The following is a 14,447-nucleotide window of genomic DNA, read 5'->3' as shown; positions in this document are numbered from 1 at the left end:
TTCAACACTTATTGCACTATCACCAGTGAGAAGAATAGGCAGGGTCCGCGGGCAGAACAAGAATGGCCATCCATCCCATTCGTACAAGGAATATATGTTCCTCATCTGTCATGGATTAAGATTAACTCAGGAGACCACAGTGTCGTCGCATCGATCAAGAGCAAGAGAGAACATGAATCAAAAGGGTCTGTTGCTGTTGTGAAGCAATAATTTTGAAAGATCTTAAATGTGTTAGGTACATCCATCCCCAAGGGGCTCTCTGACATGGGACACTGAGCACAAGGAGGGGTAGGATGACTACCCTGAGTGCTAATGATGAGGTGACACACAGGGCAAAGGGCGTCTGCCATCATCCCTGCCACAGCACCATGGTCGTAACATGGATAAGTGGCAGCCAATGAATGGGTCACTCACATGGGCTCAAGACTAAGAGTTGGTAATAGACCCAAGCCCTGAACTCATCCTGCATTTGACGTGAGTGAAGGTAACCCACAATTAGCTTATTGGCACCTTTCTTGCAGCTCAATCTTGTACAGATCCATGAAACAAATACCATGTTGACTGGCAGGAGTGATAGGTTTGCCCCCAAATGACCCCATATGCACAAATCTGGAAGCTCCAAGTTGACCCCACACAAATGGTAAAGGGTAGGAGAGCAGGGTCCACACAGCCCTGGTTTGAGCTTGGGGCATTCCTGGGATAAACACTACTAGCCTAGCCAGCAAAGACCTTGAAAAATTTGAGGATGGTCCTTCAAAGCATAGGGTCCTTGATTTCAATTGAGGCTCATTGTAAGGAATGAGCACTAGGATCTGAAGAGTGGGCATAGAGCGAAAAGAGAGACACTGAAAATGGCATCAATGTTCCGAGCCTAGAGACTGACTTACCTGGGCTGCCATTAATCAGGTGCTACATTTGCCTTCTTAACAATGTTTTAGACCATTTTTTATCTCTGAGACCTTTAAACAAAATGAAATAAAATAAATATGACTGTGGAAAGTTACTGTTATGGATTGAATTGTGTCCCTCAAAAATATGTGTTGTAAATCCTAACCTCTGTGCATGTGGTTATAATCCCATTTGAGAATGGGTTGTCTTTGTTATGTTTATAAGACAGAATTAGTGTAGGGTGTATCTTGAGTCAATCTCTTTTGGGAGATTAAAGCACAAGCTAGCAGAGAGAGATAGGGAGAAGAGAGATGCCATGCATATGAAGACCACCCAGGAGCAGAAGCTCAGAAGAGACAGTGATCTTTCTCCAAAACCGACAGAGAAAGAAAGAGTGAGAGAGCCTTCCCTTAGAGCTGGCACCCTGAATTCAGACTTCTAGCTTCATAAACTGTGGGAAAATAAATCTGTTTCTTAAAATCACCAATTTATGGTACTTCTATTGCAGCAGCACTACATAACTAAGACAATTACTTAACGTCTCTGTCCCTCAATTTCTTTATCTGCAAAGTAGGAATAACAAGGTACCTATTTCAAGTGTTTGGCATGAATTTTAAGTTAGTATTTGTCAATCACTTGGAATGATGCCTGGCACGGAATAAGTGCTATTTAAGTGGCTGTTAGATGCATAGTTTCTCATACTTTTTCATAACTCCTCTCCATATATGACCCCAATTAATGTTTTAGCTAAGAGTCAAGCTGAAATGCGTAGTCATCTCTTACTTTCAAAGGACTTTTGCTGTTACAACCTAAATGAGGGGTCCTCAACAGATTGGTGTGCTGTTTGTGTCGGCAATGAAACACAGTGAACTAAGATTTTTTTTCTTCGTCCTCTGCCATAGCCTTGATTCTGTTTTATCTTTAAGAGTATGCATATTTGTATGTCTGTCTACCCTTGTTAGATTGTAAGTTCCTTGTGGTTTGGGGCTGTGTCATTTTCATCTTTCTATCCCTCAGTAGTGTTTAGCACAGTGTTTACACAAAGTACATATTCGCTAGCTCTGTGAGCAAAGCTGATTTCAGGAAACACACGCAAATGACGTGTGTACAAACACTTTCAAGTAGCTGGATAAATGGTTTTCTTGTGAAAACCAGAAACAGTCTGCATGAGGGTATCTAGCTGGGCCCTTCATGTGTCACAGCATGTGAATCACCTGTTTTGTCTAAAGATTAAACTTTTAACCTCAGCTCCACATCACAGCCCAATGTAATGATGTAAATGAAGCCATGTGGTCGAGCAGTCCTAACAAATAGCAGTCCCATTTCTTCTGTTGCTTTAAACTCTTGAAGTTTCACATGACTGCTGACTGTTCAAATTATTTGAAATATGTTTCCAAAGCCTTGCTTCTGCCCTCTTTAGAAATAAGTCATATCCAGCTGCAGTTCCTGCCACGCTGTAGTGTAGATGAAACACATTTAGCTTTGTTTTCTGTTAACATAGAAAAATTTGAATTGCTGAACAAGCATCTATAATATCAGAGAGAGTTAACACAGAAAAGACCTCAGAGATCAGCCTAGTACAGCTTATTACTTCTCCCGATGAAGACCCAAAAATAGAGAGGTAAGGTAACTGACCTACTTACCTATATAACTCAGCAAACTGCATTGAAAGGAATGAGCAAATGACTAAAAAAACTGATTTTTAGTTCAGATACTATACATGAGATTTTCGTCTATGGCTGAAAGTGTTAGTATTAAGCTTTGCTGTTGTTGTTGAAGTTCTCTTTTCCATCAGTTTCTACCATTCCATTCTCTGCTGGTTTTCCTTCAACTTTTTGGCCTTTCTTTCCAAGTTTACATCTCTTCGTTCTGGTATCTTATAAATGTTGCTGTCCCAGAGACGTGTCCCTATCCATTTGTCTTCTTGCTCCACCTTTATCTCTCTTGATGAGCCCATCCAACCACATGGCTTCGACAACCATTGTATTTTGATGTCTTCCAAATGTCTAACTGGAGATGTCCCCCCACAGACCCTTCTTTCCTGAAGAACAGATTATCTTCCAAAAATGTTACATTCCGGATACAGTGAAATCTTCTTTAATACGGCATTGAGGATTCCCATATTTGATCCTGGCCTCTTTCTAGGCTCAGAGCCTCTTCTCTTCCTCTCATGTCTACTCAACCAGCCATAACAAACTACCTGCATTCTCTTGAATACAAGATAGCCTCACATGCCTCCATTCCTTTGTGTTTGGTGCACCTTCCACCTGGAAGTGTTCTGCACCACCTTTGCTTTGCTAACTCCCATTCAGCTTTCCCAAAACAGCTCAAAGTCACATCCTCCAAGATGTCTTCTTGCCCCCAAATCTGAGCTGCGTGAACTATCTCTGCCACATGACTTATCCCAGTTTTGTATTTATTATGTAGCAAACTCCCTCCTAAAAGAAACAATATATTTGAGCTCTGTTTTTATAGGGTTGATTGAGCTTAGAACCAAAATTGCACACAGTAGATTTTCAATCAATGACTGTCAAATTACCAAGAGAATGAAAGGTGAATAAAAAAGAAACCCAGGCCCTCTTAAAGCAGATTTATTTTTTAGAACTTTTTATTTTGATGTTATTTCAAACCTGTAGAAATATTGTAAGACTATTATAAGGAATTCTCATATACTCTTTTATCTAGGTTTATTAATTGTTTATATTGCTGTATGATTCTCTCTGTATATATTTATATATGCATACTGTTCTAAACCACTTGAGAGAAAGTTAAAAACATCAGGTCACTTTATTCCTTAATTACTTTAGTGTGTAGTTTCTCAAAGCAAAGATATTTTCTTATATAAACACACTGTAGTTACTGGAATCAGAAAATTTAACATCAGTGCAATACTATTATCTAATGCATAGTCTATATTCAAATTGTGCCTATAATGTCCTTTGTGGCTCTTTTATAACTATTATTTTGACCAAAATGTCCTTTATAGATATTTTTTTCCTGATCCAAGATCCAGTGCAAGATTAAAACCAGATTTTGTTGTCATACCTCCTTTGCCTCCTTTAATATGGGACAGTTTCCTCAGCTTTCTTTGTATTTTTGACCTCAACATTTTTGAAGAGTACAGACTAGTTTTGTTGTTTATGTAGACTGTCTTTCATTTGAATTCGTCTGATATTTCCTAGTTATTAGGTTCAGGTTCTGCATTTTCAGCAGGAAGACCAATGAAGCAATCTTCTTAAAGCATATCAGGACTCACATGATATCTGTTTATCCCAATATTGTTGGTGTTAGCTTTGAGCATTTGGTTAAGGGTGGTGTCTGCCAGCTTTCTCCACAGAAAATTATTATTTTCCCTTTATTATTAAGAAATGTTAGAGGGGAGACACATTTTAAGACTATGGAAACATCCTGTCCATTGAAAAACTTTCACCCATTAACTTTACTAACCATTCATGATTTCCTAATGTCATCATTTCTTCCATATGTATTAGCTGACATTTTTTATAACACTGAGTTATTTAAAGCAGAATGGATTCATCGATTCTTATTTTATTCAATGAGATACAACCTATCATATTATTATTTATTTTGATGTTCAATACTTCTACATCTACTCAACTGGGAGCCTCTTCAGCCTTTTTGTCCTTTTGACATTCGCCATGATTCTTTGAACACTTCTTGACCTTTAGGCACAAAAAGATATTCTAGGCTCGTTTTGTACTTTCCCTGGTCTAGGGCTGGGATTAGCCATTTTACATGTTTAGTTCTTGTGTTTAGGACCATGATCCATTTCAAGTTAATATTTGTATATGGTGTTGATTTTAACTCTCCATTTGGGTATCCAAATTGTTCCAATGGCATTTATTGAAAAGATTATCCTTTCGACATAAAATTATCTTAGTAAATATGTTGCAAATTTATTAATCTCATACATATGTATCTATGTTGCCCTGGTGGCACAGTGGTTAAGAGCTCAGGCTGCTACCCAAAAGGTTGGCAGGTTGAATCCACCGGTCACTCCTTGGAAACCCTATAGGGCAGTTCCATTCTGTCATATAGGGTTCACTATGAGTCGAGATCAACTTGATGGCAACTTTTTTTTTTTTAAGTGTATATCTGTATCTGGGCTCTATTCTACTATGTGTGTGTATATGTATGTATATATACATACACACATATGTATGCATTACATATACATATTTTATATATATACACACACATTAATATGGTAGATTATTAACACTGCACTATCTTGATAATATTAACTTTGTAGTAATTCCGGGAAAAAAATATAACTTTTTGTTCCCCTTTTTCAAAATTGTTTTGGATATACCACATCACTTACATTTCATATAAATTTTAGAATTGGCTTGTTAGTTTCAACAAACTGCTGGGATTTTTATTGAAATTGCCTTGAATTTATATATCAATTTATAAAGAATTGATATCTAAAATGTATTTAGTCTTCTGACCCACAAATAGGTTATAATTCTTCATTTATTTATGCCTTTTTTATATTCTTTTATCATTGATTTTTACTTTTCAGCATACAGAACTTATACATATTTTGTTAAATTTATCCTTAAGTATTTCAAATTTGGGTGCTATTTGAATGCTATCTTAAGAGTTTCAGTTTCCAGTTGTTTGTGGCTTATACATAAAAATAAACTTTCGTTTATTGACCTTCTAGCCTTTGACTTTGCTAAAAACTTGCTAAACTCACTTATTATTTCTAGTGGCGATAACTTAGACATGTATGCTGTAAACCTTAAAGCAACCGTTAAAATAACCAGAGAATTACCGTTTAAAAAGTCAACAAAAAAATTTTCTTTTTATGGGCTCTTTATATGTCATCAGTGAATAAAAAGAGTTTACCTCTTGCTTTTCAATCTGTATATCTTTATCTGTTTTACAATAAATTTCATCAGGATTTCCAGGACAAAGGTGATTAAAAATGGTGACAGCAGATATTCTTGCTTTGTTCCTGATTTTAGGGGGTAATATGCTCAGGCAATCACACTTAGTATCATATAGTTGAAGGTTCTTTTCTTTTAGATGCATTTTATCAGGTTGAGGAAGTTCCCTTGTAATCCTAACTTGTTAAAAATTTTTTGTCATGAATGGGTGTTGAATTTTGTCAAATTCTTTCTCTGTATCTATTGAGATTATATACATTTTAGTATGGTGTACACTGATTAATTTACTAATGCGAATACCAACCTTACATTCCTGGTATACAAATCTCATGGCTATGATAAACTGTTGCCATTGAGTGTATTCCAACTCATAGTGACCATATAGGACAGAGTGGAACTGCCCCATGGGGTTTCCAAGGCCATAACCTTTATGGAAGCAGACTGTCACATCTTTCTCTCTTGGAGTAGCTGGTGGGTTGGAACCACCAACCTTTCGGTTAGCAACCAAACACATTACCACTGCACCACCAGCGCTGCTTTCTTAGTTTTGATATATTATCCTTTTTTTATATTTTCAAGATTTCTTTTGCTGCAGTATTGTCAAACTTTTTTTTTTTACACCTATGTTCAGAGGGTTGCTGGTCTGCAGATTTCTTTCCATATGTTGTTTTTGTCTGGTTTTAGTTATCAGGGTAATTCTAGCCTCTTAAAATGAGTCTGGGTATGTTCTTTTCTATTTTCTGTAAGATTTGTGCATAAATGGTACAAGTTATTAACTGTTTAGTCAGATTCACCAGAAAAGCCAACTGTGTCTGAGAATTTTTGGTGGGAAGGTTTTTAACTATGAAATCAATTTATTTAATAGACTACAAGGCTGTTTAGGTTATGTATATTTTCTTAAGTGAGCTCTGGTAGTTTTTATATTTCAAGAAATTGATCTGTTTCATCTAAGTTGTCAAATTCATTGTCATTAACTTTTTTTCTCATTACAATCATTTATTATTCTTTCAGTTAAAGTCTATCAGCCCTGTAGTGATGCACTTGCTTTTATTCCTGATATTGGTAATTTGTGTCTGCTGCCTTACTTTCTTCATCAGCCTGACCAGAGGTTTATCAATTTTATTGATTTTTTTGAAGAGCCACTTCTTTATGGTTTTTACTTGATTTATTCCAACATTTTTATTCCCATCCTTCGCTTATTTTAGGTTTAATTCCCTCTTCTTTTCATCATTTCTTGAGATGAAAGCTTTTCTTTTCTAATAAGATCATTAAATCCTATAAATTTCTCTATAAACCAAAAGCTTTGCGGTCAAGTCGATTCCGACTCATAACAACGCTATAGGACAGAGAAAAACTGCCCTATAGAGTTTCCGAGGAGCACCTGGTGGATTTGAACTACAGACCTTTTTGTTGGCAGCTGAACGTTTAATCACTATGCAACCACGGTTTCCTATAGTGCCATCCCACAAACTTTGGTATGTTGTGTTTTTATAATTAATCAGTTATAAATTATCTGTGATTAATTTTTGAATCATGGATTATTTAGAAATATGTTACTTACTTTTCATATATTTGAAGATTTTTCCATATATCTTTCTGCTAATAATTTCTAACTTAACTTCACTGTGGCCAGACAACATACTCTGTATGATTTTAATCTTCTTATGTTTGTTGAGATTAGGTTTTCTTTTGTGAATCAGCATATGGTTTATCTTTATGAATATCACATATTTACTTGAAAAGAATGTGTGTTCTTTTGCTGGATGAAGTATTTCATAAATGTCATTTAGGTCAAGTTGGTTGATAATTTTGTTCAAGTCTTCTCTTCCTTTACTGAATTTTTGTCTTTTTGTTCTATCAAGTTACCAAGAAAGGAGTGTTGAAACTTCCAATTAAAATTGTGGTCTTGTCTATTTTTCTTTTCAGCTATTTCAGATTTGGATTAATGAAATTTGAAGTTCTCTCATTACATTTACAAATTTAGGGCTGCTATTGCTTCTTGATGAATTGACCTGTTTATTATTATGAAACGGAGCTATTTATCCTTGGTAATATTTCTTGTTCTGAAATCAATTTCATCTAATATTAACGTAGCCTTTCCTGATTTTCCTTTTATTTTATTAGTGTTTGCATGGTATATCTTCTTTCCAGTTTTTTACTTTTAAATTATCTGTGCCTTTATATGTAAAGTGAGTTTCTTTTAGACAGTCTATCATTGAGTTTGGAAACCCTGGTGGCGTAGTGGTTAAGTGCTACAGCTACGAACCAAAGGGTCACCACTTCCAGTCCACCAGGCACTCCTTGGAAATTCTATGGGGCAGTTCTACTCTGTTCTATAGGGTCACTATGAGTTGGAATCGGCTCGACGGCACTGGGATCATTGAGTTTTGTTATTTTATCCAATAACAATTTAAGCCTCTTACTAGGGGTTTGTAGGCTGCTTGTGTTTAACATAACTATCAATATGATTAAGTTTTAATCTACCATTTTTGTATTTTACATTTATTTGTTTCATATGTTCTTTGTTCCTTTTTTCTCTTTTCCTGCTTTTCTTTGTATAGAGAATTTTTACAAAACGATTTTATTTCTTTTGTTGACTTTTTAAGCGATAACTCTTTGTTGGGTGATTTTAATGGTTGCTTTAAGTTTTACAGTATGCATCTTTAACTTATCACAGTGTATCATCAAATAATATTGTATCAGTTTATGTCTAGTGTTAAGAATTATACACCAGTATACTTCCATTTCCCACCCCCCCTTTTCTTTTGTACTGATGCTGGAATATATTTTAATTCTACATATGTTATAAACCTCACAGTAAGTTGTTATTAATTTTGCATTAGGTAGTCTATCACTTTTTAAAGATACTAAAAATAAGAAACAAAATATTTTACGTGGCCATACATAGTTACCATTTCTGATGTTCTTTATGTCTTTGTGTAGATCCAGATTTCCATTTGATATCATTTTCTTTCTACTTGAAAACTTCCTTTAAGATTTCTTATAGAGGAGGTCTGCTGAAAATGAATTCTCTCAGCTTTGACTGCTCCGAAAAAGTCTATTTTGCCTTCATTTTTGAAATATATTTTTGCTGGGTATAGAATTCTAAGTTGAATTTTTTTTACTCCAGGACTTTACAATTACTGTCTTCTTGCAAGAAGTCTGCTGTAATTTTTGTGAACAATTATGTTTTATGACAACATGTGTGCTATAATTCTTATAAACAATTCAGCATTGGACTTTTCAGACTTGGTCATCAAGGATAGTGAAGAATAGCTTAGAGACAGATGGCGAATGTGTACGTGAAGTAACTTAGTAAGTATGGGGATGATGAGAAATTGGTTTATGCTGCTGGAGGCAGTGGAATGGCTGAGACAGACAATGGTTTCTCCCAACAGCAGCCTTAATCCTAAAAATTCTGTTTCTAAGGGTAGGCCTCTTTACCTAGTAAAAAAAAAATTACCTAGTAGTCAAGTATAATTGCAAGTATGTATGATAAGAATTAACTACACATGGTGTCAAGGAAACAGCCTATAAAAGCCACTGGAAAATTACCAAAGGAGAAAAGCTAAAAATGTGCTGTACAAAATTAAAACTAATTACACCAAATTATGAGGCTATTTATGTATGTGCAATGATCTTTATGCACGCTTATGTTAGTGTCAGATCAACATTTTAAAAAAATTCAATTGTTTACAGTCATTAACTTTTTTCATGTTTCCTTACCTTGCAATTGCTTATACATACACTAATAACATATTTAATACACACATGAAGACAATATGGGAAAATAATTTCTTTGCCTTTGTAAGAACTGTCAGTGAATATAATGACCCTTCATTTGTGGTTTAAGATATTACCACTTCTCAATATTTACAAGGCCAGAAGCAATTCACTGAAGTAGTTCTAATCTAGACGGCTTAAGGCAATGTTTCTCAAACTTCAGTGCACATAAAAATCACCTGGAAGGCTTGTTTAAAATGCAGATTCCCTGCCTCTTTCTAAGGCTTCTAATTCAGTTAAATAAAATGAAATTCAAGAACAGATTTCAACAAATATCTCCCTGAGAATTTTCATAGTGATCTGAGGATCTGAGAAATACTGTTGGGTTTGAACTGACCAGAGGATATACGCAGAGATACTAGGGATGCCTTTGGATGGTGCAAATGGTTAATGAGGGCTAGACTAATAGCTGAAAGGTTAGTGGTTCAAACCCACCCAGTGGTGCCATGGAAACAGTCCTGTGGATCTGCTTTGAAAGTTCACAGCCTTAAAAACTCTATGGAGCACTTCTACTGTGCACACCAGAGGGTGCCATGAGTCACAATCTACTCAGTGACAACTAACAACACAAGGAATGTAACCTTGCTTTCTTGCCATTTACTTCTTTCCCCTAAAAGTAAGTTGAAAGCAGGGTTTTGGGCAAATAGTTAAGTAAAAGTTAATTTTATTATCTTTTGACCAGTGTAGAATTTCAGGTGATTGGTTTTGCTTGTGATTTGATGACAGACTCAGACTGTGTGTCAGACTCTTCGCATACATTCTTTTTGAGGTATGTATGATTGTTTCATTTTACAGCAAAATATGGCTGAGAGATGTGAAGTAACTCGTCCAAGATCACACAGCTAACTAATGTGAGAGCTAGGATTCAATTCCAAGGCTATGTGATCCAAAACCAGCTGCCATCTAATCGATTCTGACTGTCATGTTCCTTCTACACTGTTTCCAGGGACAGTAACTGGAAACTTACTAGTGACCACCTTAGAAGTAGCTCACATATGTAGCAGGTGCCCTATTCTTGTCTTAGATAATACATGTTACTAAAATAAAATAATAAAACCAAGAAAAAAATAAGGCCACTATTCTTTGAATCATTTAGGAAAGAAAAGCTTTACAAAACTGAGCAAAACATGCTGATTAATACTTCTTTCGCAGTACTTATCACTCTGTGACAGCACTGGATTATATTATATATCACTCTGTATCCACATTTTCTGTGTAATACATCCTTCTTTCCCACAAGAAACTGAGTTTCTCTAGTTCAGGGTACGTGCTTTATTTATCTTTGTAACTACTCCCCTCCCCATTACCAGAATCACTTTGACAGGTTGCTCTGTGGTGGATGCCAACAACTTATAGAGATGTCTTTACAGACTTCATTATTTGTATATACTAAGAGATGTAGTTGAGGACTTTGTCCGCTATATTATTCAGTATTCCCTGTATGATACTCCATAAAACAGATCTTTCAAACTGAAGTGCCAGGAAAATGTTTGTTTTGACTCAAAAATTAGTATGTGTTCTCTTTATGCATAATGTAAATAAATACCTTTTTTTTTTTTTTAAAGTATCACTGTGTTAGTTTCCAGGAAGTCAAAAGCTAAATTTGTGGCTCAACAAATTTGAGTATTTCTGCTCTAAATTTCCATGAGTCTTGACCTTATATTCTAATTTATATTTTCTTACTTTTATTTATTTTTGTTCTCTGTCTAGATATATATAATTTTGTAGGCTATCCCAAATATTTTGTGAAAAATAAATTAATTCCCGTGCTAAGCTGTGTTACTTAAGATAGCACTACTTTCTCTAACACATATCTCTTCAAGTCTTAACAAAATAGGGGCATATTTCTCATTCACATTCATTTCCTTGTCTCGCAGTCTTCTATGTTGTTATTCAAGGCCCATAATTCTTATGCCTTTTGGACCTTCCCTTCTCCAGGATTTTGGGGACATCCTCATTCAGCCAGTAGATAGTGATGAGAATGGGAGAAAGGGCATCTTCTTCTATTTTCACTGGTGAAAACTAGACACCAGCCTCCATCTAAGCAAGGTGTGTTGGGAAATCTAGACCCTGGATGGGCACCAGCCTCCCAGCTCCCAACTGTACTCTATGGAAAGGGAACACAAATATTTGTTGGTCAACTATCTAGCCCTCCCTCCTATTAAAACCAAAAAACTCATTGCCGTCAAGTCAATTCCAACTCATAGCACCCCTATAGGACAGAGTAGAACTACTCCATAGGGTTTCCAAGGAGCAGCTGGTAGATTTCAACTGCAGACCTTTTGGTTAGCAGCCAAGCTCTAAATCACTGCACCACTAGGACTCCTTCCTATAAAAGGTATATCAAAATACGTGTTGGATGATTTAAAGGAATATTTATGTAGAATTCCTTGGTGGCACAGATGGCTAAGTGCTTAACTGTTAAACAAAATGTTGACAGTTTGAACCCATCTAGAGGTGCCTCCAAAGAAAGTCCTGACAATCTGCTTCTGAAAGGTCACAGCCTTGAGAATCCTGTGGAGCACAGCCTAGTATGAAACAAATGAGGTCACCATGAGTCCAGAATTGACTGGAAGGTAGTGGTTATATGGTTAGAACCTCCATTTTTACCAAAAGAGCCATTCTGTGTATACCTGCCCATTATCTTCCATTAGTATTTAGTTAACCAATGTGCACACAGTGTTTACATGGCAGAACCTGTGAAATGAATTTCTCACATAAAATATGTTAAAGTCAAGTGCCTTATGTGACCTCAAACTGCCAATCAAAGGTTTTGGTCATGGTCATGTAAGCCAACAGAAGGTGTTTGTTAATAACTCTCCTCTATTTGTTTAAAGGTGGCAGGCAAGCAGATGGCTGAAGGCATTTGGGTTACATGGACTATGAAGACAGTTGTCAGTACATGAGCTGGAGCTCTACAAAAGGTATCTTGATTTCTTGCAATCCTGCAAAAACAATGGGGTAGAGAGCCTGAGGCTGATCAGCAAAGCTGGGCCAGAAAGCGTCAAATTATGACATGAGAAGGACCAAGAGTCCTTGAATTTTAATCTCTAAGGCTGCAACAATTTATTACAACTAAGCTAGTTCCTCAAAATGTCAGACATTTATATTTTAGGTCAGATTCAGAATATACACAAGGACAGGCTGGCTCAACTACACCATCAGGATCTATAACATTCCCTAATACTCTCTCTCCTCTTACTAGGTCTTACTTTTTTTTTTTTTTAATAATTTTTATTGTGCTTTAAGTGAAAGTTTACAAGTCTGTCTCTCACACAAAAACCCACATACACCTTGCTACACACTCCTGATTACTCTCCCCCTAATGAGACAGCCCACTCTCTCCCTCCACTCTCTCTTTTTGTGTCCATTTTGCCAGCTTCTAGCCCCCTCCATCCGTTCATCTCCCCTCCAGGCAGGAGATGCCAACATAGTCTCAAGTGTCCACCTGATCCAAGAAGCTCACTCCTCACCACCATCCCTCTCTAACCCATTGCCCAGTCTAATCCATGTCTGAACAGTTGGATTCGGGAATGGTTCCTGTCCTGGGCCTACAGAGGGTCTGAGGGCCATGACCACCAGGATCGTTCTAGTCTCAGTCAGACCATTAAGTCTGGTCTTACAAGAATTTGGGGCCTGCATCCCACTTCTCTCCTGTTCCCTTGGGGGTTCTCTGTTGTGTTCCCTGTCAGGGTAGTCATCGGTAGTAGCCGGGCACCATCTAGTTCTTCTGGTCTCAGGATGAGGTAGTCTCTGGTTCTTGTGGCCCTTTCTGTCTCTTGGGCTCATAATCGCCTTATGTCCTTGGTATTATTCATTCTCCTTTGATCCAGGTGGGTCGAGACCAATTGATGCATCTTAAAGGGCTGCTTGCTAGCGTTTAAGACCCCAGATGCCACTCTTCAAAGTGGATGTAGAATGTTTTCTTAATAGATTTTATTATGCTAATTGACTTAGATGTCCCCTGAAACCATGGTCCCCAGACCCCTGTCCCTGCTACACTGGCCTTCGAAGCATTCAGTTTATTCAGGAAACTTCTTTGCTTTTGGTTTAGTCCAATTGTGCTGACCTCCCCTGTATTGTGTGCTGTCTTTCCCTTCACCTAAAGTAGTTCTTATCTACTATCTAATTAGTGAATGCTCCTCTCCCGCCCTCCCTCCCTCCCCCGTCTCCTAACCACAAAAGAATGTTTTCTTCTCAGTTTAAACTATTTCTCAACTTCTTATGATAATGGTCTTATACAATATTTGTCCTTTTGCAACTGACTCATTTCACTCAGCATAATGCCTTCCAGGTTCCTCCATGTTATGAAATGTTTCACAGATTCCTCACTGTTCTTTATCAACATGTAGTATTCCATAGTGTGAATATACCATAATTAATTTCTCCATTCATCTGCTGATGGGCACCTTGGTTGCTTCCATCTTTTTGCTATTGTAAACAGTGCTGCAATAAACATGGGTGTGCATATATCTGTTTGTGTAAAGGCTCTTATTTCTCTAGGATATATTCCAAGGAGTGGGATTGCTGGATCGTATGGTACTTCTATTTCTAGCTTTTTAAAAGGAAGTACCAAATCGATTTCGAAAGTGGTTGTACCGTTTGACATTCCCACCAGCAGTGTAGAAGTGTTCCAATCTCTCCACAGCCTCTCCAATATTTATTCTTTTGTGTTTTTTGGATTAATGCCAGCCTTGTTAGAGTGAGATGAAATCTCAATGTAGTTTTGATCTGCATTTCTCTAATGGCTAATGATCGTGAACATTTCCTCATATATCTGTTAGCTACCTGAATGCCTTCTTTAGTGAAGTGTCTATTCATATCTTTTGCTCATTTTTTAATGGGGTTATTTGTCTTTTT

This window comes from Elephas maximus, chromosome 2 (genome assembly GCF_024166365.1).
Source record: "Elephas maximus indicus isolate mEleMax1 chromosome 2, mEleMax1 primary haplotype, whole genome shotgun sequence".
Classification (NCBI taxonomy): Eukaryota; Metazoa; Chordata; class Mammalia; order Proboscidea; family Elephantidae; genus Elephas; species Elephas maximus.
This window is presented reverse-complemented; position numbering follows the sequence as displayed.